This window comes from Seriola aureovittata, chromosome 24, assembly GCF_021018895.1.
Source record: "Seriola aureovittata isolate HTS-2021-v1 ecotype China chromosome 24, ASM2101889v1, whole genome shotgun sequence".
Lineage (NCBI taxonomy): Eukaryota > Metazoa > Chordata > Actinopteri > Carangiformes > Carangidae > Seriola > Seriola aureovittata.
In genome coordinates, this window is record NC_079387.1 from 8,564,682 (window position 1) to 8,587,672 (window position 22,991).

General features: G+C 41.1%; 1 protein-coding gene across 1 annotated transcript in view; it reads right to left on the bottom strand.

The window, feature by feature from the left end:
• LOC130165210 (metalloreductase STEAP3-like) overlaps positions 1 to 22,991 on the bottom strand; it is a 134,591-nt gene that overhangs the window by 31,094 nt on the left and 80,506 nt on the right. The gene's annotated exons all lie outside the window — the stretch shown is intronic.

The window sequence follows — 22,991 nt, forward strand, 5'->3', positions numbered from 1 at the left end:
GCTGAAAGGAGTTTTGTTGTGAAATTTTAGAGGATAAAAAAAATATACATTATTATTATTATAACTACACTACGAGTACGGCTTTAACTGGACTTCCCAACATCATTTTAAACGGCCTGTGAAGATAAAACAAGGTTGTAAAATAATTCGACTGGGGGCATAAAATTCACAGCACATTTAAAAGGAGCAAACCGTGATTAACAACAGGCTTTTAAATTCTTTCAGACCATATAGTTATACCTATAAGGATTATTTACTTTTATTTTTATTTGATATTTGAGAGATGTGACGGGGCAGAGATGGGGGATATACAGAAATGTAACACACACACACACACACACACACACACACACACACACACACGAGAAGCTTCCCACAGTTACTATTTCGCAGCTCATCTTTCACTATAATCAGACACTGCTTGTTTCCCCCGTTATGGATAATGTTTCACCTGTGAATCTTTTCTGGTCGTTTACAAGATTTCACGTCTCTGCTAAACTTTCACTCACTGGACTTTCGGTGAAATGAATACAGGTACAGAGGAGTGTGTGGTGAACAGGGTCCCCTCAGTCTTCTGCTTTAGGGAGAAACACTTCTTTTTCCTACGTGAGATTCTATTGGCGCGTTTGGCCTGACGTGACCTCAGGTTCAGGTTTGATAGAGCCTGGCTGTGAACTCTGTGACATGGCGTGTGTGTGTGTGTGTGTGTGTGTGTGTGTGTGTGTGTGTGTGTACTCCAAGGTCAGTGAGAGCAGACAAACCTAAGGGGCTCTGCAGGAGTATTTTTGTCTGATTATGTGAAAGCTGTTTTCATGACATTACATTGTTGATTCTTTCAACAAGTTATGTTGTTGTTTTTTTCTTTTCAGCAGTTTTGGAGAGGGGGGGCGGGGGTGGGGGCTAAATTTACTAAAACACTATCATAACTTTAATTTTATTGGTGTGAAAACTTTTTATTGGTGTGAAAAAATAACCCTAACCTATTTTTACCATACTTCCTTAATGCACAGGGATTACAGGGATATATTAGAAGTATCACATTTATGTTAATGAGCTGAGGGATCTTTTATAGGGGAAACTGGATGATTATTCCTTTCATGAAAATATGTTCAACACTATGTTAGTAACACAAAACGATTAAGAAAGTAACACCCATGTTAAGGCTTTACTTAGGCATCTTTTCCTTCCCTTTTCTTTCTTTCTTCTGTTCTTGTTTTTATTGCTGGGGATGGATTAACATTAACATTTGCCTCATATACTTTCACTCCTATCAGCCAATTAAGCTCCATGTTATGTGCATTGATTCTGACCAATAATTAGTTTTTAAACCAGGCATTAAAATATAAAGTCCCAACCCATCCTCCTATTGCAAATATCCTTCCTCACAAGTCCTGTGCTGCAGTGTGAGGCTTGTGAGGTCAAGGTTTTTCTTTTTAAAACACCTAATATTCCTGCAGATTTATTTCCCATTATAATAAAAATTAATAAAAAAAAAAAAAAATCTTAAACATGAAAATTCGCTGGAGGAGAGAGCAAACCTTGATTTTATTGTTTATTTCATGAAAAAAAGTGAATGACTTACGGAGCGCGCTCGGAGCGGCGCCATGTTTGTGTGATCAAAGTCTTCACACGCACGAGCGCTGACCAGGCGTGATTTATATTATTTCTGTTTGTTACGTCGCTTATATACAACTGATCGTGGATCGGATTATTTAATTAAGAGCTAACAAGCCTGCAGAGGTCTGCAGCGGAGGCGTTCACGGCCTCCGCGTTTCTTTTTAATTATTTCAAGAGCTGCTGCTGCTGCGTTCGTGTTCAGCTCTGCCTATAGAGCAGAGATTTAATAAGCGCACAGTACATAGCGTGTTAATAATTGATTTCAATAATGACGACCAGGGGCTCGCTGTTAGGTTATTCCGCAGGTTTCAGATTTTAATTAATATCTTATCTTTAAACAATGACGTTATTTATTTATTTATGAACACTATACACTCTTCAGAGTGTGTGTGTGTGTGCAGTCAGTAGAAATTACTGCGCCTGTTTATGGCTGCAAATTTGAATTTAATTGAATAGAAGTGTGAAGGAAAAGTGGCAAAGGGGAAGAAAAGTGGGTTTAAAAAGATAATTTTAATTTTAAATTTTAAAATACTTCATACACAGATTATTTTCTTTCTTTTCTTCAATTGTAGACAGCAGCAGCAGCAGAGCTTTGGCGCAGGTAACCGTCTTTTAAAAGGCTTCCCTTGCAGCAGTGGAAACCTCCAGGGGTCCTTGAAGGGGTTTCCAGAGGACCCACTGTAAAATTAGCACTAATTTAGTGTCACTCTACACTTAAATATATGAATGAATATTCATAAGATTTTATTTCAGTTTGACGACACAAAATCTAATTTAAATCCAAATGTTATCAAATGTTTGAGGAGCTAATGTGTGTGTGTGTGTGTTGTTTTTTTTTCTGCCTATACATCAGAAAATTATAGTTTAAACTCTACATCTAAAAGTAGCTGTATAAGCTAAAGATGCTTTAAAATACTTTAAATGCATGGTGTTTTTTAGGAAGTCTGTTTAGAAAACACACACAGGTCTATTGTTTCTACAGCCAGTCTTTGGCCATCTGGCCTGCATGTGTGAGCAGAGGTGAAGAGGCTGCCTGGCTCTTCACGGTCAGCTAACCCTGTAGCTCTAATATTATAATGATAGTTTCATTCCCTGCTGTGAATGCGGAAGAGGGTCTTATGACAGTGTATTTAAAATTCATACAATTATGAAACAGCGAGAGGATTTCTCTCGCCCCCCTCCCACCTCGTCATTTAGAGGAAGCCGAGGGTTTATCTGTAAAACAAAGAAAAGCCAGGGATCGTTTGCATAGTTAGCATAGTCTGCCTCGCAGGCACAATATGGATTTAATTTATATGCAAATGAAAGCAATAAAAGGAGAATACACACTGGAAATCTCTGCTGTTTAAAGGGGTGAGAGTTGGATTCAGAGCAAGTAGCACACATGCACAAATGGCAGCATTATCAGCCTCAACCGAGAACAATGATGTTATATAATATCCGGAAACTGCAGCAAAGATTGCACTGGTGTGTAATTCTGCACCACTGCAAACCCCGAATGTTAGAATTCAATAAGATTTTTTATTTTTTTAGCAAAGTTACACCGATGGAGGCAACGAATGCAGCTGCAGCAAATCAGATCAAAGAGTCTGGACATGCTGAAGATGGGGTGTTGTATCAGACACAGACACACACACACACTGCACTCCACTCTCTCCCCATGCCTTCTGCTAAAAATGCAGCCTATTTGCATCGCCTCAGAAAGTTGCCAGTGCATGGTGACCTTTTAGACTCCACGCACTGCACTGATGTTGTGCTGTTTTGGCCCCCTGATCATTATTCCACATCCTTGATAGCTGCTCTAAAAAAAATGCATTTCACACGTGTTTCACATGTATTTCCATTTTCTGCCACTTTATACTTTAATTTCACGACATCTCATTGACAAATATTGAACCTTTTACCCCATTAGGTTTACTTTACAACTATAATTTACTTTGCAGACTAACGTTTTACATATGCATTGCATTAAAGTAGTTATAGCTCAACTGTGAGCAGTTACAACATTAAAATGTTGCTTATAGTGATCAGTGATAATAAAATAATCATATATCTAATATTATAACATTTTTAAAGGGGTTGATATTTTAAAAAATATATTATAAATTGCGGCTTTCTGCTTTTAATTAAGTAAAATATCTGCATTATTGGTTGAATAAATCTAATAGCACAGTAAATGATCATCCTACAATACCTGAATGTTAAAAATTATAATTATAGTTTTCAAGCATATACAGTTTAGCTTCAGTACATTATTTCCATAATGTACAATAATGTTAAAGGATCAAAATCACACGCACATTTGTACTTTTAAGCTGATTATTTGCAGTTTAACAAGTATCCAGACGTTTGATGCAGTTATTCGTCACTACTGTTTTTTCCAGCTGTAATAATAGAAGATACACGGGAGTGCACAGTGCAGCAACTGGGGTCCCCTTCAGAAACATGCCGGCTAACCACCTGTCATTCAAACAAAGAGGGGGTGACCTCACACGTCCATGCAAATGAGGTGTTCAGAGTGTTGTTTATTTAGCGTGATACACACTGCTGGAAAATACATGTCAGCACGAAAGTAGAAAAGCTTTTAGGGGATAAACAATTACAGCCACGGAGACGAAGATACACACAATGAAATGCACCCATGCAGAGACATACAAGCATGTGCAAAAAGGCAGGAAAAGAGAGGCTGGACTTACACACACACACACACACACACACACACACACACACACAGAGACAGAGACAGACAGCCATTTAAAAGAGATTCTCAGATCACTACCCTGTGACGGTGCTGGTGCTAAGTAGAGAAGTTTAGAGTCTTTCCTCCCCAGCTGCTGCCTCCATAATGGGAGGAGAGAGCATGGAGACAAAGAGAGAGGTCCTTCATGTCTCCTCTTTTTCAACTTTTTTTTTACTAAATTACTGTAAATGCCAATTTGGTCCCACATCAGATTGCTCTTTGGGTTTAGACTGCGTACAAAATTGCTCAATTTGTCATGCTGTGCACAAATAGAAAACAGTTGCAACTAAGCACGCCGCAAGAAGTTATAGCTATTCTCATCTATTTTCTCCCTGGGCTAACATCTAGAGAATAAAGTATTGTGCGGCTCATCCAGCTGTATGACACGACAGTCTTCACTTGCTTAATTAAACACCTGTTTTAGTGGAGGCGTGTCAGGGCGCTTGTATAGAGATCAGACTGTTCAGTCAGCAGGAGAGGTCTCTGAGCATGCAGGAAAAAGCCACTGCAGCTTCAGCATTTTGTCTTTTCCTGTGCATTTTTGTTTTCGCTGTTTGAGTGTACGACCGAATGACGAGTGAAAACACAGGGTAGAGGTCAGAGGAAGTATGCACAAAACCGCGATATTACAGATTACATGGTAGACCTGCAGGGCCACCTCCGCGGACTGCAATTTTAAGACAAAAAAGGAAAAAAAGAGAAAAGCTATATTTCTAATTCACTAAAAGAGTTAAAAATAAATGAACAGGAAACAGCAAATAAACATGGTACAGCGAAGACTACAGCAATGCAAAAGCAAGGAAGCACTGCACAACAGAACTGTAATAATTCCTTCAAATTACACCAATTTAGAAAAATAAATATTTCACAATATAACCTACAAATATTCACAATGAAAAACTATATGCTTGAAATCTGTATTGTTATAGGTCTTAATATTCACACTGAAGTCAATATAATAAATTAATTTATAATCTAATCCATTTAAAAATGTGATTTCAAAATAAAAAACCACCCAACCCAGCTAACACAGATGGCAGTTACTGCTAGGCTATTAAAGCTAGTTAGCATCACTATTAGCAGGACTTTTTCTATCATGGTTTCATTTGGCTACAGCCTCATTTCATTATGTGGAACAACAAACCGAAGTTACCAACAGCTCATCAAAACATATATATTTTTTCTTATTTACATGTAAAAGCAAAAAGTAATGAGTAAATTTAGTTATCACTTCAGCTAAGGCTAACCGTGGCTATCTCACCAGACAGTGTTGCCTTCTTAGGGACTTTACCGCAGGATTTAGTGACTTTTCAGACTCCTTTAGTGACTCTCTAGTGACTTTTGGACGAAACCCTTTAGCTCCTTTCCACTGAAAGTAGTTGGCTCTCACTTTAGCTGTCTAGTCGGTTCATTCTCCGTTATAAAGAGTGGAGTAAGTGCGTCAGTGTCTGATGGAGTACACAGATTGCTAAACCAGATTTGCGTCATCTTTCACACAAATTCTACATTTCTATGGCAAAATATTTTTTGATATGATAAAACTGACAGGAAGTTAGATTCCAGTCGGTTTTGACCAACTATGTAATTACTGTGTTTTATGTTTGTGTGGCGGGGTGGAATAAAATGGAATAACAATGGTGTAACGCAGCTGAATTCATCATGAGGTTAAATGTATGAAAAGGATCAATCACAGCTCTAATGTGGGGATGAAGAGGAAGTGCTGCTCTTCACTCTGTTCAAATATTATTGGTTTGTCTGTGAACCCTTGAGGGGTCAAGTCCTCTTTGCACTTGACTTGGAATAACATTTGCAGTGTGTGTGTGTGTGTGTGTGTGTGTGTGTGTGTGTGTGTGTGTGTGTGTGTGTGTGAGGACAGCATCCATGTCAGACCATTCAGCTTTCAAAGAAACTTTAAGGATGATTTTCAAACCGAGTGTTTTTCTCTCAGAAAACTACTGTGGCCTGTCAACTGGACTATTTCAGATACACACACACACACACACACACACACACACACACACACACATACACACACATAAACAGACAAAGGTGGCATTGAGAGGGAACCTCCCACAATGCAGCTGAGCGTCCAGGGGGCTCTGTGCTCCAACAGCCGTGATCTCACCGAGTTAAATCCAGATTACATGGAGGATATACACAGTGCCACTTGTTTACTCTGCCCGTCAGGGGGTGATTTGAGTGGGGTGGTGGATGGAGGGGGTGGGGGGGGGCGTCACAAACACAGTATATGTAACGCAAACTGCAATGTTAAGGTCAAAAGTGAGGGGGCAACTTTCTCAACTGTTTCTTTGTTTAAAGTTTGTTAGATATGAAACCGTGTGAAGAAATTAACTGTGTAAAAATATAAGTTTACAAATATGACAAAGCGTCTTTGTGTCATAAAAACAAGCTCAAATCTCAGAGCGATTCAAACTGTGGCTTCTTTCTGTGTAAAAATACACTATTTTTCTATGGTAGTCTTTTATGAAGTGTGTTTTTTTTTAGTATGTGCTTTAAGAATAAAAAAAGCACTGCAATTACATAAATCAAATCTCCAAATCTTTGTTATACAGGGATGAAAATATGATTGTTTTTGGTTCCTGTGAACTAATTTTTTTTTTTTTAAAGATGATCCAGAACATAAGGATGTAATTTTCCAATATATAGCGTGCTGCTGAGAAGGAGGCGCACTTAAGGACTGTTATTCCACTCTAATTAAAAAGCAAGCATCACGAAATGACAGTGCATCTCCAGCCACAGCTATGTGGCAGGAAACACATCAATTCAGACTACTGGCAAGTGTTTTTTAATCCGCTTCATCACGCAGGACATGGATCATAAAACAAAACACAAAAGGAAACGATCTGTGAATTTAAATTGAGCATTTTTTCATTAAAAAACGGAAAATATTTTAAAAGGGAATTATGTGTATATACGGAAACAACAAAAATACACCATTTAACTTTTTAAAAGACGTCACATCTTTGTTGACGTGAGGATGCTTCATTGTGAAATTGAGCTTTTCCACTTTCTCTCTCTCTCTATATATATATATATGATAAAACCGCCATGGTGTGTGATGTGTGGGTTGCACATTTTACACTCTTATTCTCATGGTGAGTTTCTGATAGAGGCGTGTACACACACACACACACACACACACACACACTGAGAGAACAAAGGCAGGGACACCTGGGATTCCCCTGTTGTATGGGTGGTCACATGCACCTTTGCCTCTTCTTCATGCCTTCCACATGTGGAAGCACTTTATCTTCCCACTCTCACTCTGTGTCTCTCCTACTCTGTCTGTGTGTGTGTGTGTGTATGTGTGTGTGTGTGTGTGTGTGTGTGTGAGAACGACTACACTTGCGGAAACCGACGAAAGCTGTGAGAAGAAGACGGTCATCGATTAGAATAGCAATTCCACTCACTCCCATCTGCCGCCCCCTGGAGAGGCATTACGCTTCAGACGAGGGTTTTGCTGCTGAAGCAATGCACCACATTTTCTTGGGAGATTGTCATGTTGGTCAACTCAGCCATTACGTGATGAGAACACAGACACCACAACATCCATGTGTCTCCCAGTGACGCTCCAACATGGAGCACCTTGCAGAGTGACAGCTGACCTCGCCGCTGTTTTAGTGTGTGTGTTTTTTTATTGCTTGTGGGTTCATTTTTTATTTTTCTTATATGACTATTGAAAATAAAAGTGACTGCTATACGTGTTGTCCGTCTGGCTGGCTACCCTCTCACCCTCTTCTCAGACTTCAAAAGCAGACGCGCTTGTGGAGATTTCCCTCTCCTCCGTCTTTCATCGTGGCGGCCCGGAGGTGGCGAGAGGTGATGCGGGGAAGCGATTAGTCATATTCAATTTACATACGGCTGTCATGGGCTGCTCCAGGCTGAGCGCTGATGTCATCCGTGCGTGGGGCCCCTCTGCGGCCACCCGGCGGATGGGAAGACTTCTCACTGTCAGGGAGGGGGGGAGAAAACCTTCCCCCTGATGGGACCACTATCACTGTTCAAGTCGTATGATGAATGTGGGGCGGCACTTTTGTGTGCACGTATGTGTTCGTATGAGCTGTGAGATTTGATATTTAAGTTTTATCTATCTTTCTGCGGTAATAGAGCCCCCTACATTAGCCCCCCCCCCCCGCTGCGCCAGACATTTTGTCTAAAGTAACTTAAAAGTTTGTACATTCAAACTCAAAAGGCACAAGATTAGACAAAAAAAAATGGTGCAATCTTCCTCATAAGCAGCTAAGAACATGTTAGAGAGCTACATCGCTAGTGCTAGCTAGTTAACCTAGCTTGTTAGCGTCCATTTTCAAGTGTAATATAAACTTTACAGTACGACAGTTTAACAGGTTCAGATCTCAAACTGCTAAAAGGTAAATGACCAACAGTGTGACTTGGTTGCAAAAAGGTGAAAATCTCTATGTGCAGTATCTTTAAAGTTTCTATTTCCTGACACAAAAGGTGAGGAAAACTCAATTTGCAATTCAGCTCCATCAACATCAACCGTGACGACATGAACGTAGCTTCAATACATAGAAAGACTAGAAATCTACACACATAATTATCGATCAATATGTTTTGATGTGGAAAAACAAAGGGTTTTGGTTTAACAGGCTTTGTCTTGGGTCTCTCTCACACACACACACACACATGCATGCACACACAAGGCAGTGGAAAGGAGGGTGGTCGATTACTTTAGCTGTTCCTTACAGAAACATTAGCTCATATGACTCTGAACTCCTCAAGGGGTCAAGAGCCGGCAGTCCATTTTGCAGTGGCTGCTCAGAGAAAGCCGTGGAGCTTGTGTAGTTTACAGTGAAGAGCCACTGGCAGGCGTCCAGAGGAGGAAGTCTAAGTTATTTATGAAGCCTCGCTTGACAAAAGACAGTAAAGCTTCCCATATTCAGCGAGTCCCGTCTGCCCCACTGGTGACGATGAATCCAATTTACTGAGGTCAATTAATTTAGTGGATAGTTTAAGCACCGTAAGCGCCGGTTTAGCTGTTAAACACCGCTGTACGATCAACGTCATCCTCATATCATATTCACCATATGAACACACTTTTCACACGCCCATATGCACACACACGTACACACACGTACACACACGTACACACACACACACACACACACACACACACACACACACACACACACAAGGAGGCCAGAAGTTCAGGTTACCAGGGCAACTCATCTCTGGATCTGGCCAGCAGAATGCGAGACCGTGAATAACTGTTTTAACACACAGCCGGCTCAATGTGTGGTCTGTGACATGCCATCTAAAGCATAACTCTGTGTCTGTCTGTCTGTCTATACGTCTGCATGTGTGTGTGTGTGTGTGTGTGTGTGTGTGTGTGTGTTTGACGTCAGTGTCTCAGTGCGCATGTGTTCCATCTTCATCATTCTGTTTTCCTGTCATGTATGTGTGTGTGTGTGTGTGTGTGTTCATTATCTATGCGATGGGGCTTGTGCGGTTATGATTTCAAAAATGTGCGATGATATCACCGCAGTGGTGTTTGGTCACGGTGACAACACACACGCGTCACACGATCATAATGTTATCTTTTAGCGTTGTTATGCATGGACTGATTGAAGTATTCAAATTATATCTATCTCCGCTTTTATCTTAATTTTATTTCCACACATGAAAAATGTGTGTCGCATGTCGTGTTAAGGAACATTCGATGTTCAAGTTCGAATGTGACTAAACTCTTCATAAGTATTGAGCCAAGAAAGTGTTTGTGTGTTTTCACTGACGTGGCTGATGATTGGCTGATATCAGCTCATCACGGATGCCTCAGCATCAGTGGATACGATGGCCAATAAGGAACAATACAGAGGATATTTGATATACGATTAAATGATTAATCTACAATTAGAACTGGTGAATCAACTAAGTCATTTATCAGGCAAAATATTCTGCTTTTTTCAGACCAAATGATAACTTGACTGCAAAAATTAACAGAATCGTTTGTTTAAGCTGCAATCTGCGAGAAAAAAGTCATGCCCTTGTATGTTGTAATAACTGTTCATCTCAAATGCTATAAAACGTTCTGTCATGTCAATGTTGGACTTTAAATCACAACCACTGCTCAAATGTTACCATGTGTTTGTTATGGTAATGAATCATCACCCCCCCCAAAAAAATAAACAAAAAACAGGAACTTTAATTTGTATTTTTTGGAGATTTGCTTCCTGTGTGTTTCTGCTTTTCCATCTTTGACTAACAGGTGTGAGGCTTAACACCTGCATGTCGGCCGCGGCGAATCGAAGAGGTCAAAGGTCAAACATGCAATGTGGAAGACATGTTCGAGTGAAAGATAATGTCCAAGAGGGTCACGGCGCACGATAAGTACAAACGTGAACTCTCTACAATAAATATTATTTATCCACCAAACAAAGGAGAACAAGAAGCTCCACTTTGAATGTCAACTAAATTTGTTGTCTTTTCACCTCCGCCTGCTCCTGTGTATTAAACTCTGTATTCCAGAAATCATCAAGAGCAGATGGTCGAGAGACAAAAACAAACATCAGAGAGAAAGCAGGAATGAGAGAAAGGAAGGGAGGAAAGAGAGGAGCAGAAGGGAGCTGAAGTCCTGCATTTCCCGTCAAACTGTGGAGATGAACCGCAGATGTTTGTCGACAGAAGAAGAGCCGTCTCTAACAGCTGGTCGGGGATCAGATTTGTGTCAGTGCGTGGACGACCCCCTGCAACGCTACAATGTGCTGGAAACCAGACGCAGCGAGACAAAAATTACACGTTGGTTCAGGGAAAATGTAAGATTTTTTTTAAAAAGTAAGAGCGTTCACTTTTAGGTCGGTACTGGAACCTGACACATTTGCTGAAGTGCCCTTGAGCAACAATCAAAAAGAAGGACAGGCGAGCTTTTTCGTTTTGGTTGTTACAAGCTATAAAAATCACATGAGATGTGACAAGAAAGAAAAGCTATTATTATAGTTTATGTTTCAAATTGATTGTTAAATTGCCACCCACAGGCGTGCTCGCTGCGAGCACTAGCCAGTGGTCTCAGAGAGGAATCACAACAATACTGAGAGGCTTTGTAGACGCTAACTGCAGCGCCAGCACAGAAACTTTATCCCGGCGTTATGACAAGTGTGCGGTGAAGAAGCGTCTAAGACTAGAAGTTTACATGTCAGCTTTCGGAAAATACCAGCCATTTTCAGTTGGTGGATGATGGGAATTCAGAGGTTGTATGCATGCATGTGTGTGTGTGTGTGTGCGTGTGTGTGTGTGCATTTTTCCCCATGTGTCCACAGGAATTCACAAATACAGACCTCAGAGCAGTGTGACGCTGCGCCATCAGGCTGCATGTAAGAATAGCATTGTGGCTACACTGAAGTGAAACAGCGAAAAATATCTTATGGATGCGCTGATGTCTTGTATTTACGACTCAGACAAGTCAAGTTCATCAGTGGAGGAACGACTCAGATCCTTCAATAATAAAAAAAAAAAGAAGGAAAAAAGGTTAGATTATATTTTTAAAAGTGATGCATCAGTTTGTAAGTAGTTTACTGTTGCAGCTGGTTGAATGGGGGGAGTTTTAACTACTTAACACACAGATAAGAAGCCTGACTAGGTGTCGGCTCCTGTGAACAGTCGTGGACACAAAAGTAGGAAAAATAATATTCTGCTGTATTTATTTTTTATACTTTTTCAGTGAAATATTGAATATTTGAGCCTCAAATTTTCTTAAGTAGCATCTTTTGCAAGGTGGAGACCAGATTAAACTAAAATAACAATAATAATAATAATAATTAAAGTGGAAGGAATAGCTAAATGTAATGTGCGAGATGCTATTAATCATAATAGTGGATAGATTTTCTCAGTAGGTGTTGATCAGCTGTAACAGATCACTGACATGTGAGGAGCAGACCAGTCACGTTCACAGTCAGTCGGCCAAATGTCTTAACAGAGGTCCTGGAAACTCCTTATTTCACAAATGACAAAAGGAAAACAGCACGCAAGGCTGCATTTGAAGCCATATTTTGTTTTCTTTCTCTGCAAAGATCTTTTCTTGGTCAGAGCTTTGTTTGAAGACAGATGTGAAAAAGCCACAGTTTTTCATTATAGTGTTAAGTCAGGCCACATTTCGTCGTCTTTGGAGTTTCACTCAAGTTCTGACTGAGCCGAGGAACAGATCAGTGGAGGGAGGCAGGCAAGACCGTCTTTATATTTATAAATATCAAAACTCTTAAAAACCCAACCATATTTCACTTTTTCTGCGATTTCAGAAAGCAGCAGAACTGATCATGTTACCAATCAATAACATAAAGAGAAGATAAGTAACAGGTTGCCCCAAAAAAAGGGAAGGAAGTTTAAGTTTAGCTTATTATTATCAAGTTTTCAGTCGGATCAACAGGTCTTTGATATAATACACAGGTGAGTTTGAAGCTGCAGGACTTAAGTGACACAGTATCTTCAGATTTTTCATTCACAATCTATCACCTTCCCTTCGACAAGTCTGCTCCCACTCGTGTGTGTGTGTGTGTGTGTGTGTGAATAGTGTCTCAGCCGGTGAAAAGGTCATTTTTGCTCAATAAAGTAATGAATTATACAAGTCTGACAGCCTCTCATCGGGAGTATCCGCACATACTTTGAAGGAAACGTAGAATATGTCTGAAAAACTGTCGAGCTGCTTTTATGATTTTTGTCATGCTTTACATATATTGTCACTTTATTTTAAAACTTCTTTTTATCATTTTACTATAGCGGTAAAAACAAGGTTTACTTTAAAAAAAAAAAAAAAAAAAAAACACACACACACAAAATCCCTTTTCTATCTCCTCTCTAATCAATCCACTATTATCTATGCAAACTCCCTAAACTGCTCAATGGGAGAAGCCGGCTGATTGTTTTTCCATTAAGTAATATTATTGCTACACATATAGCTGCAGGTCGATGCGGCGCTCATTATGGCTGCGGGCTGATAATAATTAACCACTAATGTGTGTAGAAACAGGCCCCTGATGGGCCGGCGGTGAGGCGGGGCGCTCCCTGAGGAAACCGACACAGCAGCTCGCTCCGACTGTTTATTTGGCTCAGTTGCTGCACAAAGAAAGCGAAACAGGCCCCGCAGAGTCCAAATGGGATTAAACAGATGAATTAAAGAGACGAGTAATTGGAGGTGAATGCATTTGTGGTTCTGTGAGATTGCTGCGTGCGTCGGTTGTTTTCACTGCACATGTTTTCTTGTTTTAAGTGGCGACTTAAATACACATGGAAATTTGTTCTGCACCTAAAATAAATGATTAAATAAAAAAAGAAATAAATCACTGTACCACTTTTTTTTTAATGAGGCACCCTTTATTACGTGTTTACAACTTTATTAATAGTTAATAAATCATATATTAATTCTTCTTTAAATCTTCTTTTTAACCCTTTAATATGAACTTTTAGATTTCCAGGTTGTGAAAAATAATTAATAAGTGATTATTAAAGGGTCAACTCTCCTTTCCTGCAGTTGTAAATGTTAATATTTCATTAATATTAAAGTTAACAAACACCAAGCCTAAAGTTAAATTTCCTAATAGGGTAAATAATCATAAATCAAAAGTTTCTGCTTTTCTAATGAGTGTAATGTGTTCCTAATTAAGGAAAACAAACAGAGTCTGCCTTTAAAATGTATTTAAAAGTATTAAGCAAAAAGTTAGTGAGTCATCTTAAGAAAACGTTAATAAGCTGTTAATAAATGAATTTTGATCCAGATGCCCTGCAGCAATTTTCTAGGAGGTCAGAGGTCAAACTGTCCATGGGAAGGAATATACACCTGTAACAACCCCAAAGTCGTCCCTAATAATTACTTATACCTGATCAATGAAGCATCAACAACTTTATGAAGAGTGCCTTATTAGAAAGTGGTATCAAAATTACAAATGGTTTATAAGCCACAGTAAATGAATTATGCGAGTAAAGAGAAGGATAAATAAATTGACACATCCAGTAATTAACTACACATGCAAAGCTGTGAAGACATTCAACTCTTCGCTGCAGCGCAGGAGGCAGGAAGGTTAAATAAGACAACAGTAAGTTTGTCCATAATTTATCTGGACTTTAAGTGGAGAAGAACCAGAAATGAAAAGAGAGGCAGTTGGTAAAAAACAACAAAAAGTTGATTCCCCGTAGGGAAAGTCTGGGAAGCCAGATGTTCATGAGCCTCACGCTCACTGGAGTGCACGTCTGAGTACCAGTGTGCCTTAGTGTGTGTGTGTGTGTGTGTGTGTGTGTGTGTGTGTGTGTGTGTGTGTTTGTTAGAGAGTAAGGGAGAGAGGCGTTTCCTTATGTCCTGGCCAGATGTTGCTGATCCTTGCCACTCCACAGAGGGAAGTTTATACCCAGCTTTAAAGAATTAGGAGAAACGACTGGGACGAGAAAGTCAATCCCACGGGGCAAATTTGGTTAGCCATTTTGCAGCGGGTGGTATTTGATTTGACCAAACCTAATCTAACTTTAAAAGTCTTCAGATAAATTTTCAACGCGTATCAAAAACATCACAAAAGTACTAATAAGTACTAATCAAGTCCTAATCAAACTCCTGTTATCTGCCGCCCACAGTATGTTTCGGTCCTTGGACCTTTGTCTCAGACAGTTTCTGCTCCAGCTCGCCTGTACAACAGCACAGCTTAGGGTTCTGATCAGTCATTGCACTATATTCAAGCCAAAATAAGAAAAGCAATGTAAAGACAGGTTGTCATATATACGTATATATTATGGAATACACTAGTGTATAAATGATATGAAGTTGAGCTTAGTTTAATGATGTAGTAATAAAGGCAGGCGGTGGTTAGTGGTGCTTAGTAAACAGCTAATCTACCTAGCAACATAAGACACCTGAAGTGTTTATGGTGCTACACGGGTCTTTACTTTGGGACAGAGCTAGGCTAACCGTTTCCCTCCGTTTCCAGTCTTTGTGCTAAGCTAACCTGCTGCTGGCTCAAGCTTCACATTTACCACACAGACATGGGAGTGGTATCGATCTGTTCAGGACAGGGCACATTAATTCTGTGAGAAGAAAAAAAAGAAAAAAGGTCAGTATCACTGACTGATCTTTCTTATTATTCCTATGAGGATCAATTAAGACAAAAGGGCGGTCAAAATGTAGCTAATTGAAATGATATTGAAATTGAATGGTGATGATTGAAAAGCTGATTGGATGAAGTTGATGACCAGGTATTCGGCTGATTCTTTAACTGTGATTGATTATCTGACAATCACAGATTTTTTATTTTTAATTGTATCAAAGACCATCGTTAACCATCGTTAAAGGGAAATAAAGAAGAAACTGTTGTTGTTCTTGTCCACTAGTGCCAGATCAGTAATGCCTGTGTGGTATAACATACACCATGTCTGCCAGTCAGTGTGTGTGTGTGTGTGTGTGTGTGTGTGTGTGTGTGTGTGTGTGTGTGTGGGAAATTCAGCTGTGTGTGTCAGTGGTGGATTTCTCCATGTCAGCTCTGTATGCAAGTGTGTTTTTGCTCCTATATGTCCACACTTGCTGTCTGTCATTACCCTCAGATATGTGTGTATGCACATGTGCGTGTGTGTGTGTGTTTCTCCATGTGTGTGTTCAGTGCTGGTGTCGGGATCCATCTGTGTCAGGTTAACCTGCTGGGAGCCTCTCCCAGCAGGTAGTCCTGGAGGGACTAAATCATCTGGACGGCCAGAAGCGTGAAATCCTTCCAGGCCCGGACAGATGTCTCTCTGTTCAGCCCGACTCAGCCTTCAGCGACCCCACAGACCTTTAAAGACCCTTGGTGCAGTTTCTGGCTCCCAAAACGCAGACCAGACCGCGGCCAGACTAGACTGTATTACTTCATACTCAAATAAGGCCACCCCAAAACTAGACTATGGAATACTTTAAAACATTTAAGTCAAAAACTGATTCGTTCCCCGAACTTGCATCTGTAAAATTAGGCAACACATGAAGAAGACACTGAGATTATTTAACTGCGTATTATTTTGATATGTTGCAATTGTAAATATATAAATAAACAAACTTGCTGCCATGTCGGACAAATGCTTTATGACCTGACAACATGCCAAGGCCAGGTCAGCCAGAGGCTAAACCAGCCTGTGTTTGTGGGTGTGACACAGCGGTCCTGCCCTCCATGACCTGAAGACCATCTGCACACACCTTGATCTTTCACACATCAGAAGATGCTCTGTCCATAGTGACAGACTTTGACTCAGAATCAGATGTATGTGTATGTATATGTGTGTGTGTGTGTGTGTGTGTGTGTGTGTGTGTGTATGAATGGCCTAAAATGGGACATCGAGTACAACTCCACGTGAGCGCGCATGTTGCTCTGAGTCAGCTATTTGCCTTGTTCGTTAGTAACAAAAATATTGCAGATTGAAGCTAATTTGAATGAGACCATACCAGAAAAAAAAAACAAAAATGTTCATTAAAACAACAGTTTTCATTTTAAACATTTTGGAAAGCAAGACATTTATTTATTTAAAAAAAGCTTTTTGGGAAGGTTTTTCCATCTAAAAAATGTCTGATACTCGTATTATTCTGATGGTAGACTGCGTCAATCTAATCATGAATAAATGAAAAGCATTTGTAAATTCCACTGAGGCCCACTTCAGATTAAAACAGAGGTTGTATTTCCAGGAGCAAAGTTAAAACACTCTCAACGGCTTCCTGTCCGTTGGAGGCCTCCTGTACCAGCTGATTGAGCTGGTGTTATGTTCTGGCCTAGGTGGCTGAGCCATGGGCCTAATGGGTTCCAGCTGCTTCTGTGTGTCTGCATTAAGTCCTCAAGTGGAAAAGTGGCTGCAAAGTCAAACCACCTGGTGAGGCAGAGCCGCCAGGGAGGTGTGAGCTGGTGGTGGGCGAGGCAAACCCTAGAAAACCTCATCTAAGGTTACGGAGGCGGCCGTTAGCAAAACACGACAAAGCTCTTAATGTTTTTGTCTCTTATTTGAAGCGTCAGAATTTGGTGGGGGTTTTTTTTTTTTCTTTCAAGATACAGAAAGGACAAGCAGTTTAGTGATATGCAGCTAAGTTGGCTGCAGGTGCCGTTTTCACACTACCTGCCAGCCAAAAGAACATTTGCCAATTCATGTGAACAATTTGGGCTTACAAGCTATTTTACAGCCTTAATCTGCTACATTCTCAATGCTCCACCATTTGACCTTGGCCCATTTCAACACAAAGCCTGACAAAGAGCAACAGGATCCTCTCAATCCTCTCATTTTGTGTGTGTGTGTGTGTGTGTGTGTGTGTGTGTGACCGCTGCAGCTAACAACAGCTGTAATTTCACTGGCCTGATACCGCGGCCTTGTCACACATGTACCAGACAAGAGCGAATCGTTCTTTTACAAGCAGCATGACAGAAGAGATGGCAACCAACACTAGGATTTCACGTTTGTCCAGGGACACGTCATGGCAGCAAATATATTCTGACACAAGCATGTAGTGGTTGTCACATTAACAATGTCCCTGTTTAAGCTGCGTTCGAACAGGGACGTCGGTGTAGAAGATATTAACAGCCGTGAGGAAATACCTGCACTCTTCTTCTGGGTCTGTACCTTGCTCAAGGGCTTTGTGTTGGCATTTTTCTTTTTTTACAGGGAGGGATTAGCATGTCTAATTCAATCCCCAACACCCTAAATTCCCGAGCATGGACTCAAACTGGCAACCCTCCAGTCCATTATCTTAGTGCTGGCAAACAGCGATTTGAAAATTTGCATGTTTTTTTATGTGCAGGGATCATTTGATTGGTGAAGATATATATATATTTATTTGTTTTCTTGCAGAGATTTAGATGAGAAGATCGATATCACTCTTCTGTCTTTACGTTAAACACGAAGCTGCGGTCGGTAGCATGTTCGGTTAGCTTAGCATAAAGACTGCAAACACAGAAACAGCTAAACTGACTAGCAGCAAACAATATATCATATTAATAACTGAGCTTTAGAGGTGCTGGTAGTTCAGACAGAGCCAGGCCAGAAATCTTGTTCTGGATCCCGTCCTAAACCTCCTGCCTGCAGAGTCATCGCGGGCCGCCCTGATAATATCAAACATATTGATGATATTTAGGAGTTAAAATCGATATGCTGAGCAGCTGATGGTGGATGTTGCCAACAATAAACAGTCTAGCCCTTGAGGCTAACATCAGCTAGCATACTACTGTTGACAGATATTAAAACCGACAGTTAAAATCTCATCTCCAGTTCTCGCTGTTGACCGCGTCTCCCCAACGTTAAAACAAGTTGTTGCATCACAGGCTCCGTTTTGTTTACATCTGCTTCCACATGAGATCATGTGAAGTGATGCATTGCTCTCTGATTGGTCCCTGTAGCACGATAATCTTCCTGTAGCGATGGATGCACAATCGTTTTCAAATCGTGTAGTGTGCGCATGTTTGAGATTCGAGAGACGAATATATCTGAAGTTTCCTCTCGTGATGCAATCTGATTTTAAAATCCTGGGCCTGCACACACAAACACACAATTACTCTCTGCTGTTATCAGTGTGGCCCTCAGCGCTGCGAGTGGCCGTGCCACACTGCATCCATCACGGCTCGTCTCCGCCAGTCCACAACTCAGGCTCGGGGCTGGAAAATGGTACGCAACGCAGCTGATGAGCTGGTGAGAGATATTTATGAGGATCCTCGTAACCAGCCGAACAGATCACAGGCAGATGACTCCAACCCGGGGAACTCCGCTTCTTCCACAATAGCACTTAACATGTTACCTCCAGCTGTCATTCAGAGGAGTGTGTTTTACCATGTGAAGCAATCTCAAGCGAGGCACAGCTCATCCATAATAAGTCAGTGTCGTTTCTGAAGAGTTCACCAACTACGATCTTAAATATATTCTTTCAAAAAGCTGCAATGAAACACTTCACCGCCCCACTATCAACTTTATTTAGCCTCCATTCTCATACGAGCACTGGTGTCACACAAATGCAGTGCAGCAGTGGAGCAGCTCTCATTGCTTTCAAAGGAAGTTTTCCCTCCGTGGCTCACGGCGATGCCTGGCGCCCATTGTCTTTAATGGAGTTTGTGGGTAAAGAGGAATAAACCCCAGTGCCCACCGGGTATCCCTCTGTGGCCGGTACTGCGGTGTCATGTTACGTCTGAGACGTTAGCGTTGACTCCTGCTGTTGCATGAATGTCACTCATTATTTTAAAGTTAATATTTAGAACTTATTTTGATTTTAACTGAGCAGAAAAACCACACGATAGGCGCTTAGAAGAGTTCAACCACAGGAAATCAAACCTGGATTTTACCATGAAAAGTATGAGACACTTTTATGTTTTTCATGAATTGAACAAAAAGAGAAAAAAAAGTAAAAAAAAACTAAACTCTAATAGGAACCAATAATAGCCGTAGCATTTTTTTGTCATCCTTTTCCAGCAGCTGCTTAAGCAAGTCACTATGTGAGGGAGGAAATCAGTTCAACAAGCTCCAGGAGAAAAAAAAAAAAAAACAGACATGTCAGAGTAAGTTACTGTGAGGAAAGAAAAGAGTGACAGTGAGAAAGAGCCGGTGTGATTTGGTTTTCTGTCATCTGCCTTCTGGATCCCTGTACACAAAACATGTTGCGATTGAAAGAGATGGAGAGAGAGAGAGAGAGCGAGAGAGAGAGAATCCCTCTAATCCATCTGGCATCCTTATGCTGCTGTTTAGGCCCCGTGGTGACTTCAGAGATAGAAGATGAGCATGAAAGGGAATTACAGCGAAGCCCTTTCACTGATTCCAAAAAATCTGCTCCAAATTACTTTGAGAGCAAATATCAACTTAAACAGGCTGCCTCTCCCTTCTTCTCCGCGAGTTCACGACTTCCCCTGCAAACAAGGCCAAAAGTGGGATGGGATGAGGACAGGCAGCCATTTGAGTCCCCCTCTGATGGATCGAACATGGCACTTATGCTAATTCGCCTCGTTTTTTGGCCAGCACCACGCGCATTCTTACCCAGCCGAGACTCCATTTGGAATGTGCAGTTGTGGCAGTAAAGCAAAGAGCTCAAAGATGCTGCCGCTAAAGTGTTTCAAACAGACTTTACGGCCTCCGCGGAGAGCGGCACGTACAGCCCCAGTCAGGCTGTCGGGCTCAAAGTGTAAGTGCTGCATGTATAAGTAGGATGCCTGAATAAAAAAGACCTTAAGATCCGTTTTTTTTTTTGTTCGTGTCATTTGCCGCTGGTATAATCAATACAACATGACCTACATCTGATGAAAACAGTATGGTTCTGCCTTCGTACCAGGTATTCAAATGCCTCCTGCAGAATTCACAGTTTCATGCCTCTCAGGTCTTAATCATATTGCGCAATATCTCTGGAAGCTCAATTTTACATAACAATTTCAAAATATATTGTGATATAGAAAATGATGCAGGTCATTAAAACTGAAACAAGGAGCGGAATGCTAAAATGCTAGCAGCAACATAGTAATTTAAACTATTATTAATATAAAAATATTGATTATAGCAGCTTTAAGTATCTGTTACCGAGACTCCACAGTGAAGCAGGTGAAAACGGTGGACACTCCTGCTCTAACACTTGATAGAAACCTGCCCCGCTGTGGTCTTTCTATTATCTAAACACACATCTGCTCTGATTGATATGCTTGAAGTGGGCCAATTTCACCTCCCTGTGTGATGTGATAGCCATTTATTTGTTCAGCTTTAATTGTTGAAGCTCCTGTCAGCGAGGCACAGGGAGCACAGCTGCAGAAAGGTGACATGTTGGCACGGGATAAAGGACTATTCGATACCGCTCCACGCCTGCTTTCAGCATTAGCATGAAACCAAATCAAAAAATTCCTCCGCCAATATGTGCGGCTGTCAGATGCTGTGTGATAAAGGCAATCTGCACCTCTCAGCCATTACAGAAATTTAGGTGTAATGTATATTTTGAACATGAATTTTATCTGTGACAATGTCAGCGTGGACGTGGAGCTGCAACACAATCTCTCTCTCTCTCTCTCTCTCTCTTACCGTCTGAGTCACACGTATACTGAATCATATATGTGGTGAAGGCTTGTCCACATGTCTTATATTCATGCAGAGATTGACAGATACAATTGCATGCACATGCAATCGTGTTCCTTCGGCTTAATTTGAAGGCACTCAAGGGTCAAGGATTTCTTTCAATCAAAAAGAGTTCTGACAAGGGGAACGTCTTTATCCTCCGTCATGAAAACAATCTGCAAATTATTTGAATTAAAAGTGAAGGAGCTGCACGAACATCTGGGAGCCGACTGCCGCCGACTTTTCCTTTTGTGAGCAACTTCTTCTCCTCTCCCTTGCACGGATGAGAAAATAATAAGTGGAGAGCTGAATTTGTGTCAGCGAGGCTCAGGAAAATAAGATATCATGTCTTGCTGTCGGTTTGATGTCAGGCTCTCGGAGTCGTACCCGAATGCCTCATCCCGTTGAGGCTGCAACGGAGGCCGCCAGGAGTGAAGGGGTTCAGCCAGAGTTCACGTCTACAGCCACCAACCAGCTCTCACTTCCCTCTCTTCATCAGCTGTGTCTCTTTATTTACCTCTAATCCATCCACCCCCCCCCAACCTCTGACTTCTCATCAAATTGTGTAACACAGTGCTCTCAGAGCTGAGCGACGTCTCCTTTAGTCTATGCTCCTCGGCAGAGCCAAGCCAAACCCGCGGGACGGCCTCGCCCAGTCCCAGCGTCCCTCAGATCTTCAGCTAGACACTTTGTTTGCGTCTTCATCAAATCGTTGTCAATGAGATGATCTGTGATCAGGAACATGTGGCTCGGTCCGCAGTCATCAACGGAGGTGGCAGGACAAACTTTTTACGACGAGTTTTCGTTCCAGAGAAGAGATGCAGCCGACCACATGTGAAACACCCTCTCACATACTAAAATGAAAATGATCTGTGTGTGCTGTGGTCGACTTCAGCTCCTGGCATTTTTTGCTTTTAGGGGGAAAAAAACTGGTTGAAATGCAATCATTTAAGAATGACCATCTGTATCCTGATTACACTGATGTAGTGGTCTGTGTTTAAAGTGTTGAACAATCTATTTATTTTCACTTCCTAATGGAGCAGCGTATTGAATTAGATGGAGGCTCTGCTGATTTTACATGTCAAAGTCAGTTTATGAGTCATTGAGAGAAACATTCAGCCTGGGAAAACTGCTGTGAGCAGCAGCGTGAGGATCTTCTGCGGCTCTGAAGGAGATTTTTAAACCATGAGAAAATTACTCAAGCGACATCACATGAGTGTTCTTGGTGTGGAGCTTTGAGACTTGAAATCTTTGACAGAAAGTCTCAATTACAAACCGGGGGGGGGGGGGGGGTGCAGAGTTTGATTTGACAGACAGGGGTCTAAGGAAAGATCAAGTTGCACTATGGGAATTGTAGGATCCAATGTTTTGGAGTTTAACACACATTAGTGATAAGTTACTTTTGACTGTCTGTTAGATGATCACAAAGGTTTCTCACAAATTCACTAATGTGTGTGTCTGCGACCCGTAGCACATTTTATCGTTAAGCGACGTCTTAATGGTCGTGGGAGACAGCATCAGTCGTTTCCTTAACCAAAGCTTTGCCACAGCATAACAGGGTTAGTTATTTATTTTTCACCAGTGATTTTAAACTGTTTATCTGTGGTGTATCTCC